This window comes from Podarcis pityusensis, assembly GCF_964106645.2.
Source record: "Podarcis pityusensis genome assembly, chromosome: 9".
Lineage (NCBI taxonomy): Eukaryota > Metazoa > Chordata > Lepidosauria > Squamata > Lacertidae > Podarcis > Podarcis pityusensis.
Genome location: NC_138034.1, coordinates 26,428,452 through 26,446,120, shown reverse-complemented (window position 1 = coordinate 26,446,120; position 17,669 = coordinate 26,428,452). Strand labels below are relative to the sequence as shown.

The window sequence follows — 17,669 nt, the reverse complement described above, 5'->3', positions numbered from 1 at the left end:
CTGCATGCCCAATTCCCGAAGCGACAGCCAATCCACAGCAACCCTTGCCACAGCAACCAATCACCCACCCAATTACTGAGGCAGCAGCCAATCCAAACCAGCACTTGATGGAGCCACCAATCACCCACAAAATCGCCACTGACAAGCTCCTGCTTGTGACTGCAACCAATCACCCGTTCCCCCCCATGCACTATCAGTGTATAAGACGACCCCCATTTTTAAACATTATTTTAGAGTAAAAAAAAGCTCATTTTATACACAGAAAAGTATGGTAAGTTGTATGTTGATGGTAGTAGAAGTAATAAAGACTAGTGAAAGGGACTGGAGTCTCTCTGTGCAGGTGAATGAGACATCTATCCTATTTAACAGAACTCATCTGAAAAAGATTCTCCCAGTCTGTCAATAAGGCCAAAACAGAGAACAGCAGCCTGTTGTTCCTTATTGTACCCAAGAATATGACACTCATCTTGGGTCGCAACCTGTGAAAAATTAAATCTGGTAAAACACATCTTTGCATTGCAGGGCCATACTGTCCAAGGGTAAGGGCCACTCGTAGCAGGACTTGTTTGTTGGATTAGGCTGCTTTACCAGGTGAAGACTCCATCCAGATTAATAATACAGTGCCTCCCGTTATTCAGTGATGCAGGAAAGTGCCATTTGCTATCCTACTGAGCTAGACAGGATGGAGGACTTAGAAGTAATTAGGAAAACAGGTGAACCAGCTGACTGGGTGAGTTCATTGGTACTTGGGGAGAAACATAATGGTCAGTTGTGCATATGCCTAGATCCAAGAGATCTCAACAAGAGAATTAAAAAAGAAAAGAAAAAAATTATCAGCCAGAGAGGAGATAATGGCACAGTTTGAAAGTGCCTTTCTGCTGGTGCCTTGTTAGAAATAACAAAAAGGTAGGTGGGATATTGTCAGAAGTTCTTGCCTCTGGCTTGCCTGATTTAGGCTGTAGTCCTATGCCCAGTTTCCTGGAAGGAAGCCCCATTTACTTTTGAGTAAATTTACTTTTACTTTTGGGATTTACTTTTGAGTAGGATTGTGCTGTTAAACACCCAGTTTAAGAGTCATTTGTGATTATTGAATTATGTCACATTTTTTTCTGGAGATGGGTGGTGGCGGCGCTGCTGCCAATACATCTCCTTGCCAAAGGCACAAGGGAGCCTAGGTACACCTCTGCATTGAGTACTCCATTTTGACATTAGAGATGTTTGCACCTATCATTTGGTATTGCATCTGCTCCCAAAATCTATCATAAAACCATACATATGCTCTATGTGCACATCACTGAGCTGGATATCTCAATTACTTTATACTTTATAATACCTTACTTTATAATTTAAGGGAGAGAAATAATCAGTGGCTTTGCCAAATCCTGATTTCAGAAGATTCCTCAACATCTAATTGAGTGCTGCGGTCTTACAAAGTCCTTACCAGTCCTTCACTGATGCTGAAACGAGATATGCACAGATTGAGAAAGAGTTACTTAGTATATTATTTGCTTGTGAAAGATTTACTCAATATATTTATGGCAACACAGTGGCTGTGGAAACTGATCATAAGCCTCTCAGAACCATATTACACGAACCACTGAATGACTGTACATTACAGATCAAATGAACGACGCTCAGACTGCAGAAGTATCATCTGTAGGTGACTTAAACACAACAGGGAAATGTTTGTTCACTGCAGATGCGCTTTCAAGTGTTGTTTTCCCCACTACAGTAGTGGAAAAGATTTCAGAGACATATTTATGTGGATATGCTTGTTGCTTCCCTTCCTGTGGCAAATGAAAATGGCAAATGAGAAACTACAACAGATCAAAGATGAATCTGATAAAGATCTATGCAAATCCTGAATGAAGTAGTAATTAGAGGCTGGCATGAGACTAAGGGCATATGTGATGTAAGTTTCAGAGATTACTAGAATTTCAGACATGAACTCACAGCGATAGATGGCATGATCTTCAAAGGAAGCAAAGTAGTGATACCTCCTAGCCCTTATAAAGAAATACTACATAAAATCTACAAGGATCATCTTGCCATTGAGAAATCGGGGGAAAATGCACGAAATGTGATATATTGGCCTAAAATTAATCAGGATATAATAGCTAAGGCAGAAGGTTGTTTCACCTGCTTAAAATACAAGTCACATCAACAACCAGAGCCATTGAATCCAGTTCCTCAAAGGCCCTACCAGAAGAAAAAAGCTGACTTATTCACATGGCATTCCAAGAACTACTTAATAGTTACAGATGATTATTGTGTCTTTCCAGAAATATGCACAATTCAATGTACCAGCAGTAGAGCAGTGATTGCTAACCTGAAAGGGATATTCAACAGACATCGTATTCCGGATGAAGTGCTCAGTGATAATGTTCCACCGTTCTCATGTGCAGAATTCAGGCTGTTTGCCAAAGACTGGGATTTTCAACACACACCATCAAGCCCTAACTTTCCTCAGTTGAATGGGCTTATAGAAAGGTCTGTCCAGAAGGTCAAAAATCTGACGAAGAAAGCTTTTGACAGTGGAATTGATTGGTAGAATTCTCTGCTGATTTACAGGAGCACCCTACTGGAGAATGGTTGATCTCCTGCACAACTTTGAATGGGAAGGGGTATCAGAGCTAAATTGCCTATATCTGAAGGTTTACTACAGCCTAACACCACTGAAAGTCCCAAAAGAGTAAAAGAAATTCAAAAATATTATTTTGACCAGAAGGTCCCACACTTCTAAAACTTAAGCCAGGATACAAGGTTTGCCTGAGAAATTATTCTACAGATACTTGGGACCAAAATGGGTCCTTGAGACAGAATTGCTTTGCATGTGTAGAAATCTGTTTGAAACATGCATGCCATTTATCACATATGAAATGCACACTTCTATTTCCACTGTGTGCATCTGCAGCAGAAAGTCATAATTAGTGGACTCTACCCACAACATCTTGGGACGCAGGTGGTGCTGTGGTCTAAACCACAGAGCCTAGGGATTGCCGACGAGAAGCTCGGTGGTTCAAATCCCCGCAACGGGGTGAGCTCCCGTTGCTCGGTCCCAGCTTCTGCCAACCTAGCAGTTTGAAAGCACGTCAAAGTGCAAGTAGATAAATAGGTACCACTCTGGCGGGAAGGTTAATGGTGTTTCTGTGCGCTGCTCTGGTTCACCAGAAGTGGCTTAGTCATGCTGGCCACATGACCCGGAAGCTGTACGCCAGTTCCCTCGGCCAATAAAGCGAGATGAGCGCCGCAATCCCAGAGTTGTCCATGAGTAGACCTAACGGTCAGGGGGTCCCTTTACCTGTTACCCGCAACATACACATTCATATATGGTCGAACTGCATGCAGAACTCAGGGAATTTCATACACCAACCTGGTTTCTGTGCAGAAATATTTGACCTGTGTGAATCAACCCTTAGAATGGTATAACTTAAAGCAATATAATTCGGCTTTACTATATTTTCTGTTGTATACTATAGTTTATACTATAGTATAGTCTATACTGAAGTCTATATTATAATCTCAATGTCTGTTAAGAGTGCATTCACACAATGCCCTTGTGAATAAGTGCTGGAAACTTAAGAACTCTATAGAGGTGGTCAGGGGAACAGTTGGCACTCGCCTTTTCACACTTTCATGGTGCTTTCATGGGAACACTGCTACAGCAACATGGTCATAACAAAAAGAGGAAAATGTTGGAGCGAGAGTCTCCACACTTCTGTGCAGATGAACATCTGACACAGAAGGAGAAGCATCTGATTGCAATATTATTGCAAAAGCACGGCACCCTCTGTCTGCAACAGGCGTGCAGCTGTCACAGAATGTCATACGATGGCGGTGGAAGGAAAAGAGTTCCACGCTGTTCTGATACAAATGGGAGCAAAATGTTGCACAACCTAGTAGCAGAAAATATATAGGTAAGGAAAGGAAGTGAGCTGTCCTGAAAGATTAGACAGATGTTGTTGCATACCCACTTCATGTTCTATGCCCTTCTGAGTCTGGCACAGAATGGTTTCAGGAAAGTTCTGCAGTCAAAAACTGGGAGAGGTAGTTGCTGGCTAATGGTGACACTCAATGATTGCTGCTGTGTGTGTATGGCACAGAACATATATATAATTCATCATTGCTTCCTCTAGCGGCCAGCCAGCAGAGTTATTTCAGACAGTCCAGAGGTTACTGACTCCCCATGTGGAGCCCTCAAAGAGCTGCTCTGAACAACTGGCTGAGCTCAGAGATCTGCACTAGTTGCCGATGTACTACAGTGGTACCTCAGGTTACAGACTCCGCTAACCCAGAAATAGTACCTTGGGTTAAGAACTTTGCTTCAGGATGAGAACAGAAATCGGGCTCTGGCAGCATGGCAGCAGCGGGAGGCCCCATTAGCTAAATTGGTGCTTCAGGTTAAGAACAGTTTCAGATTAAGAACGGACCTCCGGAACGAATTAAGTACTTAACCTGAGGTACCACTGTACTGGGCTAGGTTCAAGGTCATACTATTAGTATACAAAGCCATTTATAACTTGGGACCAGTTTACCTACGAGATCACCATGCACCGCATGTGCCCACTCGACTGCTTTGATCAGCGGAATTGACACTGCTACAGGTGCCACATAATACCCGTTCCACATTTGTAAGATCTCAATCATTTAGTGTGGTAGCACCTACACGTTGGAACCCCCTGCCTATTGGTATCAACCATGCACCTTCACTGTCTTCTTTTCGATGCCTGCTAAAAACCATTCTTGTTTAGGCAAGCCTACCCAGATGCTTAGAAATGCTGGTGTGAATTTTAATCTGTTTAGTATTCAAACTGTTTGTATGTTTTAATGCATTGTATTCCACCCCACCCTCCGATTTTATGGTTTTGTCTTTTTTTAAACCACTCTGAGGTCTTTTACAATCAAGCAGTGTATAAATTTTATGAAATAAATAAATGAAATTGAAATGTACACATTTACTTATTTATTTATTATTTGCAATATTGAGATTGTGATATACCCAAATTACTATAAATTATTGTTTCCAGTAATTTGCCAGTTACTTATTCACTAATCACAGCACATGTTTTCCCAATGACAATAAAAAAGTGGTAGTGCTGGGCAAGCAAAAAAGTTAAAGAATATTGGGAAAAGTATATAATGAGATGGGGGGGGGGAATGTTCAGAACAACCCCCCGAAAAATCCCAGAAGCATTTCTATTAGGAATTGTTCAGACAGAGGTTCCCAGGGGTTGAAAAAAATATATTCATGTATGTAACAACAGGGGCTTGGATTTGCTAGCCCAAAAATGGAAAGTGTGGGAGGTCCCTAGCAAGGAGAAATGGCAATTTAAGATGAAAGAATATGCAGAGTTAGGAGGTCTAACAAGTAGGATAAGAAAGCAAGAAGAACAGGTATTTAAAGAGGAGTGGGAAATGTTTGTTGAGTGTATTGAAAACAATTGTGCGCAGTTAAAAACACTGGCAGTATTAAAGTAAATTGAACAGTATAATATATATTGAAGTGATGCAAGATAGGAGAACAGAATTAGATGGATATATCAAAATATGCAGGAATGGTGGGTAAGTTAAATGAACCTTGGAAGGGGAAGGAGGGATGTCAATGAATGTATGATATAATAAAAGATGTTTAATTTGAAATGTATAATTTGAAAATTTAATAAAAATTACATATAAATAAAAAGACTTTTTTTTAAAAAAAGATTGTGATAAGGTCCCGAGGTGAAAAAATTAAGGTGGTAGGTTTGATGCTAAAGTCTAGGAACAGTTCTACATGCAGAAGCAGGCAGAGCTGTGAGGTCTCAATGCCTGCATGTTGGGTGGAAAAGTTTAAGTTTATTAAAGGATGGGAAACATTTTGCAACTGCTAAGCCCATAGAAAAGAAAAAAAGGCCTCCACTTGAATCACAAAAGAACCAGACTGTGATTCCTTAATATAGAAAAGGGTCACAGAGCAGCTTTAAAATGTCTTCAGGGGCAAAGGTGACAATAAGTCTCCAGCTGATGATATAAATACTTCAGGTATTTACAGAACAGTGAGCACCCTGGATATAAAAATCTATACAAATCCATAAGGAAGGACGTATGGAGTGAGCATGGTGCTCTGTATGCTGAACTGTATACAGGTGAGGACTGCCATACGTCCAGGTTTTCCAGGACGTATCTGGGATTTGCCCGTCGGAAATAGCTTCCGTGGCGGAATTGCTAAAAATGTCCAGAAGTGTTCACAGAGCAAAGATGTGAAATCCAATGTTCTTCGATCTATTTCTCTCTCCCCCCCCCCATTCCCAGAGGAGCCCCCCCCCACCCCCGTGCTTTGGTAGTAATAAAAATTGGTAGTTATTTCAAGAAATAAATGAGACTTTCTTAACTTTTGGAGCTAGCTCTCTGAGGCGAAGCTGACCAAAGATCAAAACTGGTGGGGCAACTTTGTTTCCTAAAATGTCTCCTGTTAGCTTCTGCCTCTCTGTCAGCTCTAACCCCAAATTACCAGTCAGAAGATATCAAGTGGTATTTTACCCCTCCAGGCACACCGGCATCTGTGAATGGTTAACCGTGATCCCTGATAACTATTAACGTCCATTTAGGAAACCCAAGATAGTTATAACTATTGTAACCTTTTCCCTAGATAACATTTTGTTCCAACTGTTCTTACTAAACCTCCATTTGTCTCCCTCCTTCCCTAAGGCTGACCAGCAGAAGATGCGGAAAGGCTATTTGTTTTTTTTAAGGCTGTTTGTCTTTTAAGCTGGTGAGATTTCTTTGCCATTTTACCTGTATAATAAGCCTGTAGCCGATAGCACTTTACAACTGTCCATAGCTGAAGGATTAGACAGATCCTTGCCAAACCATGGACTGTTGGGTTACATTGACACTGGCAAAGATGTGTAAGCCAGTGTCAGGGTCAGGCACTGTTGGGAACATGTTGCGGCCCACACCCCTGCAAGGGGGCGACACTGTCAACCTCCAGGCAGCCTTTCTCAACCTGTGGGTCCCCAGATGTTGTTGGACTACATCTCCCATCACCCTCAGCTGGCAAGGCCAGAGCTTAGGGATGATGGGAGTTGTAGTCCAACAACATCTGGGGACCCACAGGTTGAGAACCGCTGCTCCAGAGCCTTCTTGCCCAGCTGGTGCCTGCATTCACCTGCCCTCCCTAAGCATGCAAATCATTGAGGGGTCAGGAGATAGAGCAAGATATTCCACTTGCCTGCTTTCCCTCTGGGGGCTTGTGTGGTTTGGGTCCAGAGGAAGGGAGTATGTGAAAGGTCAGTGGAAGCAAACAAGAGGTGGAGCCAATAAGGGAGGCGGCCAACTAAAGGCATCTTCCCCAAGGGCTCTCCCAAAATCTGGAGTCAGCATTGCCCAAACCCACCAAGATCAATAAGGAAGTATCATCTTCTCACTGTGACGTGACCAAAAAGTAGCCGTTAAGCCCTTTCAAATATTTCCGAACCATTATAGCCCACATGTCAGCCAGTTACCTCCCAGTGTCTCACAACTGTGATATTCCAATGGAGCTATTGCAGATTGGATTTCCCTTTTAGTTTTGAAGTTAATTATTAATTCTGTCATTGTTGAGAACATTAAGACTTAGAATATCATTTGTTATGTTTTCATAAAATTGGGGCTTTAAGCGCTAAGGTGAGCATCTTGTTTTTATTCATTTATTTCGTAAAAAAATTATACACTGCTTGATTGTAAAACAAACAAACAAACAAACAAACAAACAAACCTCAAAGTGGGTTACAAAAAAGCTAAGCAGTTAAATCAATGGAATTTACAATACTTTGAAACATACAAATAGTTAGAATACTAAAACAGATTAGAATTTACAGCAGCATTTCTAAGCATCTGGGTAGGCTTGCCTAAACAATAAAGTTTTTAGCAGGTGCTGAAAAGAATACACTGAATGCACCTGATTGATATCATTAGGCAGGGAGTTCCAAAGGTGCTACCACACTGAATGACTGAGTTATTGCAAATGTGGAACTGGCATTATGTGGCACCTGTAGTAGTGCCAATTCTATGGATTGAAGGCAAGTAGGCACATATGGTGTAAGGTGATCTCATAGGTAAACTGGCCCCAAGTTATTACCGTATTTTTCGCTCCATAAGACACACTTTTTTCCTCTTAAAAACTAAGGGGAAATGTCTGTGCATCTTATGGAGCAAATGTGTGGTCCCTGGAGCTAAATTGCTGGAGTGTGGCATGCTCCTGAGCCGCTCTTTGGGGCTGGCTGGGGAAACCCGGGCTTCCCCCTCCAGCCCTGGGAGCAGCGGGCAGGCTGCGTGCAGATGCCCCGCACTCCCGAGCAGCTCTGGGGTAGCCAGCGAAGCCTCCGCAGGGCAGCGGGATGCAGGCTCCCCGCTTGCCCTGCGGAGGCTTCGGGGGCTACCCCAGAAGCCAGAACAGCTAGAGGGAGCGCTGTGCAGTAACTAATATTACACACACAGAGAGAGGGAGCAATACAGTAACTAATATTTAATTAAAATACATTAAAAAAAATACAGTAACTAATATTACACACACACACAGAGAGAGAGAGAGAGAGAGAGAGAGCAAGATCTAGGACCTAGCCCAGTAGCAGATCAGCAACCAGTGCAGAACTCTAAAGCACTGATTAAATGCCGACAAGGCCTCACTCCTGTCAGCAACTGTGCAGCAGCATTCTGCATTAACTGCAGCCTTTGCACAAGGAAAATTCCCACATAACTCAAATCGCAGGAATCCAGTCCTGGAGTAAACAACACATGAACTATTGCAACAAGGCTTTCTGGTTCCTGGAATGGCTGTAGCTATCAAAGCAATTGCAGTTGATAAAAGGCACCCCCAGCCCCTGGGGCTACCTGAGCCTTCCTTGTCAGAGCTGGATCCAACGCCCTAGGCTCTGTGGTTTAGACCACAGTGCCACCCACGTCCCATTAAAGGTAGAATTAGAACCAATGAAATATAGCGTCCTCAGTTCACATTCCCCATGAGCATAACATAATCAGTGGTATCAAAGCCAACGAGAGATCAAGAAGCAGGGGGCAAACTTGCACTCCCTCTGCCTCACTCTTTGTGGAGGTCATCCACCAGGGAGACCGAGGCTGGCTCAGTTCCGTGGCCAGGCCTGAACCCAGATTGGAATGGATCTATAATCTGTGTCCTCCAAGAATGCTTTCAGCTGCCCTACCATGGCCCTTTCCACCACTTTCCCCCTCAAAAGGGGGCATTGGCAACTGGTTGGTAGCTGTTCCAATCAAAAGGGTCCAGAGCTGGTTTCTTTCAGAACTGTCGTACCAGTGCCTCTTTCAGTGCAGCAGGAACCACCCAGTCTCCCAGTGAAGTGTTAACCAAACTCTGGACTCAACCAGTCAGCCCTCCTCTGCTAGGTCTGATAAGCCAGGAGGGATGGGGTCAAGGGGGCATGTCACCATCACCTTGTCCACATCAGCTGATTGCATAAGGTGAAAGTGACCCCACAAAATATCCTCAGTAGCAGCACTGGGTACTTAGTTGGAGTTGCAACAAGTTCAGGATTACTCTGAAATCAGGCAAACTTAACCTCAAAGTGTGCAGCCTGTTGGTCACATCTAGTCTTTGAGGGTTCCAGAGGTCCCTCCTCCACACTGGAAGTCAGTAACCTCTAGACCATCTGCATACCCTTCAACATTTCTCCAATGAAAATAGGGCTACTACAGGATGCAATGCAAATTGAGCCCTTTTTGCGGCCTACACTGCCAAATAGTAGGCATGATTTTATGTTCTTACAAGTGTCCAATCTGCTTCAGAGTGATACTTGTGCCAGTGACACTCCAGTCTTTGTCTGATCTAGGAGCTGCTCAGGCTCCAAAAATTTGGAGAAGGATGGTAAGGTGTGACCATGTCAACTGCCTGTTTTATCTCGCCATTCCATAGTAAGAACTTGGCTTTTGACAGGATCACCAGTTTCTCCACTGGAACCCCCCCCCCCCAAGAGCTACAGTTCCCAGAGTTCCCTGTGAAGAGGAATTAACTGTTAAAAAACTCTGGAAACAAGTTTCATGAGGGGAATAGAAGTCTCCTAACAATTCTCAGCACCATTAACAAAGTACAGTTCCCAATATACTTTGCAGGAAGCCGTGACAGTTCAAAGTGGTATCATAGTACTTTAAATGTACAGGGTGAATGTGGTCTTAGTTTTGCTTGGGTAGCAAGTCTTAGCTGCTGTGATGAGCTGCTGCTCTGTAATTCATAAATAAATAGAACTATAGAAGTTCCTCTGATTCCTGCCGCTTTCTGGTATTAAGGTACACCTGCTACAGTGTTTCCTCACAGAGTATGTTCTCTTTCCAAACCCACAGGATGCTATAAAACCAAACTCATTTCTTTATTTCTTTTTTATATACTCATTTCTCTTGTGAGATCCCCTGAGCCCGCAGGCTGAGGTGAAGAACAGGCCAAGACAGACAACCTGACAAGAGCAAAATCATCATTATTTTACAATCAACAATAATTGAACGCCTTGAGGGGATCTTTGTAGTCTGCAAAGATTGCTTTGACTTTGGACTGCCTGCCAAGATAACCAAAATAAACAGGAGCTCTTAGCACAGTGTTTACCAGTCAAGTTTTCACCTTTTGCACATATTCTGTTCCAAGGATCTAACATTCACCAGACTGGAAAAAGAAAAGTCAACACATCCCATCTCACTGAAGTGCCCGTGGGGAAATTTACAAAAGCATTTTTGTATATCTAGCAGAAGCCCAGTTAGAAGTCTCTAGGAGATGACAGCAGCTAAAATCTGGATGAGATAAATCTCACTGAAGCTATTTATGTTTACCCAGAAGCCAGTCCCAATGTATTCAACAGGGATTATGTGCATAAAAGCATTTATACTCTGTACAGGGCCACAGCCAAAGTGGTTCATAACAGACAAATATATTGGATCATAAATTATTTTAAATTGCAGGAGAGGCATTGATTTATATGTTTTAAAAATATAGCTGCATTACAGTAGTACCTCGGGTTACATAAGCTTCAGGTTACATACGCTTCAGGTTACAGACTCCACTAACCCAGAAATAGTGCTTCAGGTCAAGAACTTGCTTCAGGATGAGAACAGAAATCGTGCTCCGGCGGCGTGGCAGCAGCAGGAGGCCCCATTAGCTAAAGTGGTGCTTCAGGTTAAGAACAGTTTCAGATTAAGAACGGACCTCCGGAACGAATTAAGTACTTAACCTGAGGTACCACTGTACAAAGATTAAGAAGGCTAATAGCAGAGAGTATTTGGAAGCCAAAGAAAGGGATATGTCTTGCATTAGGTCAAGGAACCTGTTGCAGGCCAGGAAAATGTAAGGAAAAAAAGAAAAGATTTCCCCCCCTAATTATTTCTAGATTTAATCTACGAATAGGATTCAAGGAGGCACTTTGCATGCCCTTCAGGACATCTGAGGTCCCACTCTTTGAGTATATAGCCTCCATTTTCCCTCAGAAAGTTACTTCCAAAACTAAAGAAATCCACAGCAAGGCAAATGGGAAATCAAGCCAATCCCTGCCATTGCTGTTTGTTGTGATTCAGCTTTAAAGAGCGGGGTTTTTTTGCAAGAAAAGCTCTGGGGCAAATTAAAAAAAGAGTGCTTGAAGATGGAGCTTTAAAACGCAGACTTGTGCCTGGAAAGAGCAGGCAAAAGTTAAGTGTGGATAAGTCCTTAGCTTCGGACATAAAAACATCAGTATCAACACTCCCTCTACAGCTAGTAATGAAAACAACAGTATGATGACCTTAACAAAGAGTACTAAATAACCAGGTTGCGCTATCAGTAATTAGAGAAGTAACTAGAGCCAGTCTTTTAAACTTTATTCTCAAGTTCCAAGAAAGGTGATTATTTCACACTTACTATGGGTCCCAGAAATCTTCTTTCGACCGTGTTTACCAATCAGGGTTTCTTTTCTTCCTGGTCATAACCTAGTTCCCATAGATTGGGAAGAGACTGCACACCTTGATTGCAGATGTGCTCTTTTCTAAAGGCAAGCCGAGAAAGTATTATCAATACCCACATTCACACATTGAGAAATATCAGCAGGAAACAGGTATTCAAACCACACACATTCCTTTTAGGACTATCAACCCCTGCTTCCAAAGACCAAAACAAACAAACAAACAAACAAACAGATGGAGTATTTGGGAGCATCACAGCATCTGATTTAGGTGCGGGCAGTGCTTTTTTTTCCTCTAAAAAAATGTTTAGGGGTACTCTCATTTTCCCACTCATATTGAAATACTGCCCCTCAATGAGGCCAAACATAGATTCACAAAATGTTTAGGGCTATACGTACCCCTGTGTCCCCCCCCAGAAAAAAGGCACTGGGTGTGGGCACAAAATAACAACAATTTATATTTTTGTAATGATGTAAAGTTTCAGTGAGCCTATTGAGAAAACCCATAAAAACGCAACTATGCCAAAAGGAATTATTGTGAAAATGAGAAATATTGGGAGGGGCGCACCAGATTTTGTCCATAGCTTAGCTCCTGGCAGTACAGCAGCAGCTGGACCAGGGGAGAAGCCGGACAGCCACAATTTTCTCCCTGTGCACCAACACATAGTGTGTTTATCATTAAACCATAGTTAAGCTTATGGTTTAGAGTACCCATCCAAAAATTATGGTGACAGTTCTTCAAAACAAACATAGCCTGAGTTTACATTCCATCTGAACATGGTTTGAAAATAGCTTTCTGTTAATACTACGCAGAATAACAAATGGTCCTGCTGTGTCGCAGAAATTCCTAATCTTGCACGTTGGGTAAGGTGGGCCAGAAGCATTTATTGACCAGAAGCAATTATCTGTCTATCCACCTAAAAATATGGCCCAATCATTTCATCTAGTGACAGTTCAGTATTGCTAATTATCCCTTTGCTGACAGGAATTCAGATAAACTGGAAGGCAAATTAAAACAGGCACACTGTCAGGATGAGTCACCTCTTTTGGAAAGAGAAATTAGTTTTGTCTTGTCACAAGCTATCAGGAACACCTAGGAAGTCATTTCCCCAGCCAACTGCTTAGGATAACACCTTCAGTAATTTGAAAAGCAGTATTTTTTTGCCACACAGGCTTCCAGATGGAGGTGTTTTCAACTGTCAAGCATGCTGATTCAGCATGTACTGATAACCACTAGTGTGGACTATAAAATGGAGACTAGTACAAGGGCTGTGGTGTAGACTCATCTTCCTATGCTAGTTGGAATATGTTCTTCCTCCTCAAGATGTTCTTTTTATTTCTTGTTTAGTGCCACAGGCTGCAGTGAAGAGCGTTTTCCTGCCTGAGGCAAATGCCTATTTGTTCTCTCTCACACACACCCCATTCGTTGTTCAGAAGCTGTGTGGACTGGCAGATGAATCTTACTGGTGACAGTGTGAATAGTTGTGTGCAGTGCTTTTTTTCCTGGGGGTATTCATGGGTACACAGTACACTGTGGGCACCAGGGAAGACCTCTGTGGGTACCTGCAGGCATCATGTTGGCAACACCAGTTCTGAAACATACAAAGGCCTATGTGGTTCATGAATGAGGTATTTTAACTATGGGGCAGCTCACTCCTCCTTATTCCACCCTTCATCCTAAAGTCGCAGGGCAGGTCACTTTTAAAGGTATTTTTACCTTAAAAACAGCTTAAAACAAATTACAGTCACAAACATGGAGAGGGTCCTAAAAAGGTAATCTTGAGGGTCAAAGGGCAGGGTAAAGAGGGTAAATGACTTTGCAAACATGGTGAAAGAGGGTAAAGAGGGTAAAATCAAGTTGATTTCCTCTTCAATTCACTCCAAGAGTTAATGGGTAAGTCATAACATTTCAATGTTATGTAGAACTACACTTGATTCTTCACCACAGCAGTGGGAAAAGAGCTATGATTTCTCACCTGATGTGCTCTGTTTGAATTGTTGTTTGCTTTAGGTTGGGTAAAGTGTTAATGTACTTTTGTAAAAGTCTAGCTGAGTAAATTACTAGACCCATTAGTGCAGGAATTTACCTTTCTTACACAGGCTTGCAGTGGAGAGTTGCCAGTTACTGTACTGAGAACAAAAGCAGCTGCTACCACCCCAATTAAAAACCATTTATATGCATACTATTCACTTCACATTCTTTTATGCATTTATTTCAGGCCTTGGAGTGAAATAGCTCAGTTTCACAAAGGTCACTGAATTAGTCTAAAAGTCTCCAAACACTTACTGAAAGTAGTTCCCATAATTTATGAGTGAAGTGAACATGTAATAAGTTTATTTTGGGGTAGATTTCTAGTTCATCATCTTCAAGTTTCTTCACAATTGTTGGGGAAAATAAACGAAATGGTTCACATTCCACTGTGTTCATTTTTTGATGCTCCCTTAGCCTTCGTAACTATATTTTATACTTCAGCACAGCTGCTTGTAACATTCTGAATGCTGAAAAAACATTGCCAAAGATCATTTGGCTGAAGTTGAACTGAATGTGATCCAAACTAGTCCGCTTCGTAAAGGGTTGACTATGAACTGTAATTAGTTCCTTCTGAGATATGCTGAACTTGAAGTAGAACCAGTTCCTCTTAAAAATGAACATTTGAAGCTCTGATTTATTTTCTGTGCTGAGTTGCTTTATATTGTATTAAACTGCTGCTGCTGCTGCTGCTGCCACTGCTGCTACTACTACTAGTAGTAGTACAACTACTAGTAATTGTTATTTTATTACCCGCCCTTCACCCTATGTTCACAGGGGAGGTTACAGGGCCGGCTCATCTATGAGGCAAGGTGAGGTGAGCGCCTCAGGTGGCAGGATCCACAGGGACAGGATATCTGGCTTTTAAGGAATGCATTGGCCACTGCTGGAGTGTGCTCCTTGGAGGCCAGATATGCCTGCTCCTCAGCAGCCCCCCTCAATACTGCTCCCACAGCAGCCTCTCTGTGAATAGGAGGCACTGCTGGTCTCCTTCCATCCCTAGGAAGCAAATGGCAAGGACTGCCTTGGGCTCTGCACCCATCTGGCATGATTCAGAGCAGCCCCCCCCCCCCCCGCAACAACCCTTGATTCTCACGTCAACCATTGGGTAAGGTTGATTTGATTCCCCTCCTTGTTACCAATACAGATCTTTATTCCCACTTGTTCCTGATGTGGATCTTCATTCACTCCTTCTTCCCACCATTTTCTGGTTCGCCTCAGGTACCAAAATGTCTTAGGGGGTTAGGTTACAACATCAAAATGCAATATATATTTTTTTAAAGTTTAGAAGAACTTACATAATTAAATTGGGTCTCAAAAACATACCCCGCTTTTCCACTGGAGTCCTCCAAGCAGCTAACCATGTGGATAAGACACACCAAGAACCACACGCTCACAAAACAACGCCCGCCATCCCACCGAGGGAGGAGACAGCACCAGAGGTTTCTTCCCACAGGGCAGTTGCTCCAAGTTGGCTCTGTGGGGTCAGGAAGGGGGCAGTTTACTCCTACCCTGGGCAGAGCAACTAGAGTAGGCCCTAATATTATCTTTTTGTACTGATACATATATACAAAATATGCACAGATGTGCACAAAAAATATAAAATAAAAAACAAAGAACATAAATAATAATACAAAGAACAAAAAATAAAATAAAATAAATAAAAGTGTTAAAAGAAAAGAATAAAAGAAAATCAAAATAAATAAATCAAATAAAACTAATAAATGAAATCAAAATAAGAAAACAAAACAAAAAAATAACTGTTCACTAATCCTCAACCTAATCTCCACCAACTGCCACTAACTCCTCTCTCCTCCACTCGCCTCACTACTAACCCACAATGGCTGCCTGCAAGTCAGTGGCTTTTAAAGGAGAAGCAAGAGATGTCACAAAGGAGGGCGGGTCCTTGTCACTGTGGCAAACCGCCCCCCCCCCACCAGGACCTGGCCCCTCCTGAGTGGTGATGCTCCTCTGTCAGAACTCGGAGACACCTGCTGTTCCACCTGCAGCTGGGCTGCATCTTCATTTCACATCCTTCTTCCCTCAGCCCCATTCCCAAAGGGAGACCATCCCCACATCCTTCAAGGCAGGCTAGGCCTCTCCGTAGCACAGTATTTTGCAGCCCCATTTTGTGATATTTTGGTTGACCTTATAATAGACATATTGCCCGAATATGTAACTATACGTATTCTCTTCTGATCTTCTGATATCCCTTCAGAACCTAGGCATGATTTAAAACTGTTCAGGCCCCTTCAGGTCTAGGTTGTTGTTGTTTGTTTTGTAACCCTCTAATTCAGGGGTAGCCAATACTGTGGCCTCCAGAAGATGTTGGCTTCCCCACTCCCATCATCCCCAGCCAAGTAGCCAATGGTCCAGTCCTAAGAGTTGTAGTCCATTGTCACCTAAAGAATGTCTTGTTGATTACCTGTGTTCCAATTTCTTTAAAACATCCTTTCAGTCCGTAAGAGAGGACTTCCTTAAGCACCTGTTGTCATCACTGTAGTCTTTTATTTTGTGTGTGTGAAGGAATCCAGTGCTGGTGTATTGATTTAATTTCATTTCTTATTTTTTAAATGCATTCTGTGTTCTCATTTTGTATTTCTATGTTGTGAATCGCCCCGTGATCTTCAGATGAAGGGGGGCATACAAATTTAATTAATAATAATAGTAATAATAATGATACACAGTAGCAATCCACTCACAAAATTGAAATGCAGCTTGCTTCTGTTTCCCTTGGGATGTGTGGAAGAGACTTTGGGAACTTAAAAAAAATTTTTGACATTACTTTTGTTGGAACCTGGGGAAGAAGCATAGACAGAGCGCAACTATGCAATCCACACTGAAATGGTTTCGCAAATTGCACAGAGGAAGAGCACTTTACTTGCAGAATTAAGGTAGGAGTAAATTGCTGTATTTCAAAAAGGGAAAAGAAGAAGAAACATAGGTATACAACAGATCACTATATTATACTCAAATAGTTTTAAAAAAAACAAGACTGGTAATGCTATTTTCATCCTATCCTTCCTTCTCACTGTAATTCTCCCTTGTGAATTACAGAAAGACCTGTCTACTTTGCTCATTTCTTTGTAAGTTTGAAGCTTCTTCTTTTTATAACATCTGTGGTAGAGCTTTTCAAAATGTGGTTTTGTAATCCCTATTGTGTCCCGGGTCAGGCAAGTTAAAGGACATTCGGATATATCTCAGGAGATTGTCCACGTTGTACATTTCTTGACCAGTTGCTTACCCAATCCAAGCTACAAATCGTTTTGCAAATTGTCTGGACACTTGTCCTTTGCTCCAGAAGAAAGGTTCCTTTCCTAATGCAACACGGAGGAAATAATGCCAAAATAATGCCTCTTGCTAAATGTTATATATCCATCCATTTCTGTCCTGGCAAATGCCTTTGTAGGGCACTTAAGGCCACTCTATCTGTTAGCAGCCATTCTAAAGGAAGCACGCTTGAAATCAAATTCATTAAAATGAGAACAGGATTGATAGCTTTGAGCCTGTGATCCATTTTATTTTGAGGGGGGTTTTTTTGTGGAGGTGGTGCTAATGGTACACTGAATGTGTGCAATTCTGTTTGAGGCAAGTGTGTGAAACAGCAAAAACAACAACAACTATCTAATATGCTTAAAACTTTTCCATTACCATTTGATCCATTCCTATGTCTCCTTACCTGAAAGGAAGTATCCTTGAACTTTTTTGGGCTTACTTTTGAATAGACATATCTAGGA

The 17,669-nt window shown here is 42.1% G+C and overlaps 1 long non-coding RNA gene across 5 annotated transcripts in view; it reads right to left on the bottom strand.

Annotated features, from left to right (window-relative positions):
- LOC308485163 overlaps window positions 1-16,424 on the bottom strand; it is a 33,533-nt gene extending 17,109 nt beyond the window's left edge. For 2 of the 5 annotated variants that reach the window (XR_013990430.1, XR_013990431.1), the window contains exons 1-2: window positions 15,231-16,424; window positions 11,864-11,987 (exon numbers count right to left, since the gene is read on the bottom strand). This is a non-coding gene — a long non-coding RNA (uncharacterized lncRNA). The other 3 variants (XR_013990432.1, XR_013990433.1, XR_013990434.1) reach the window with 3 other exon arrangements.
- Between the last annotated feature and the right edge of the window lie 1,245 nt (window positions 16,425-17,669).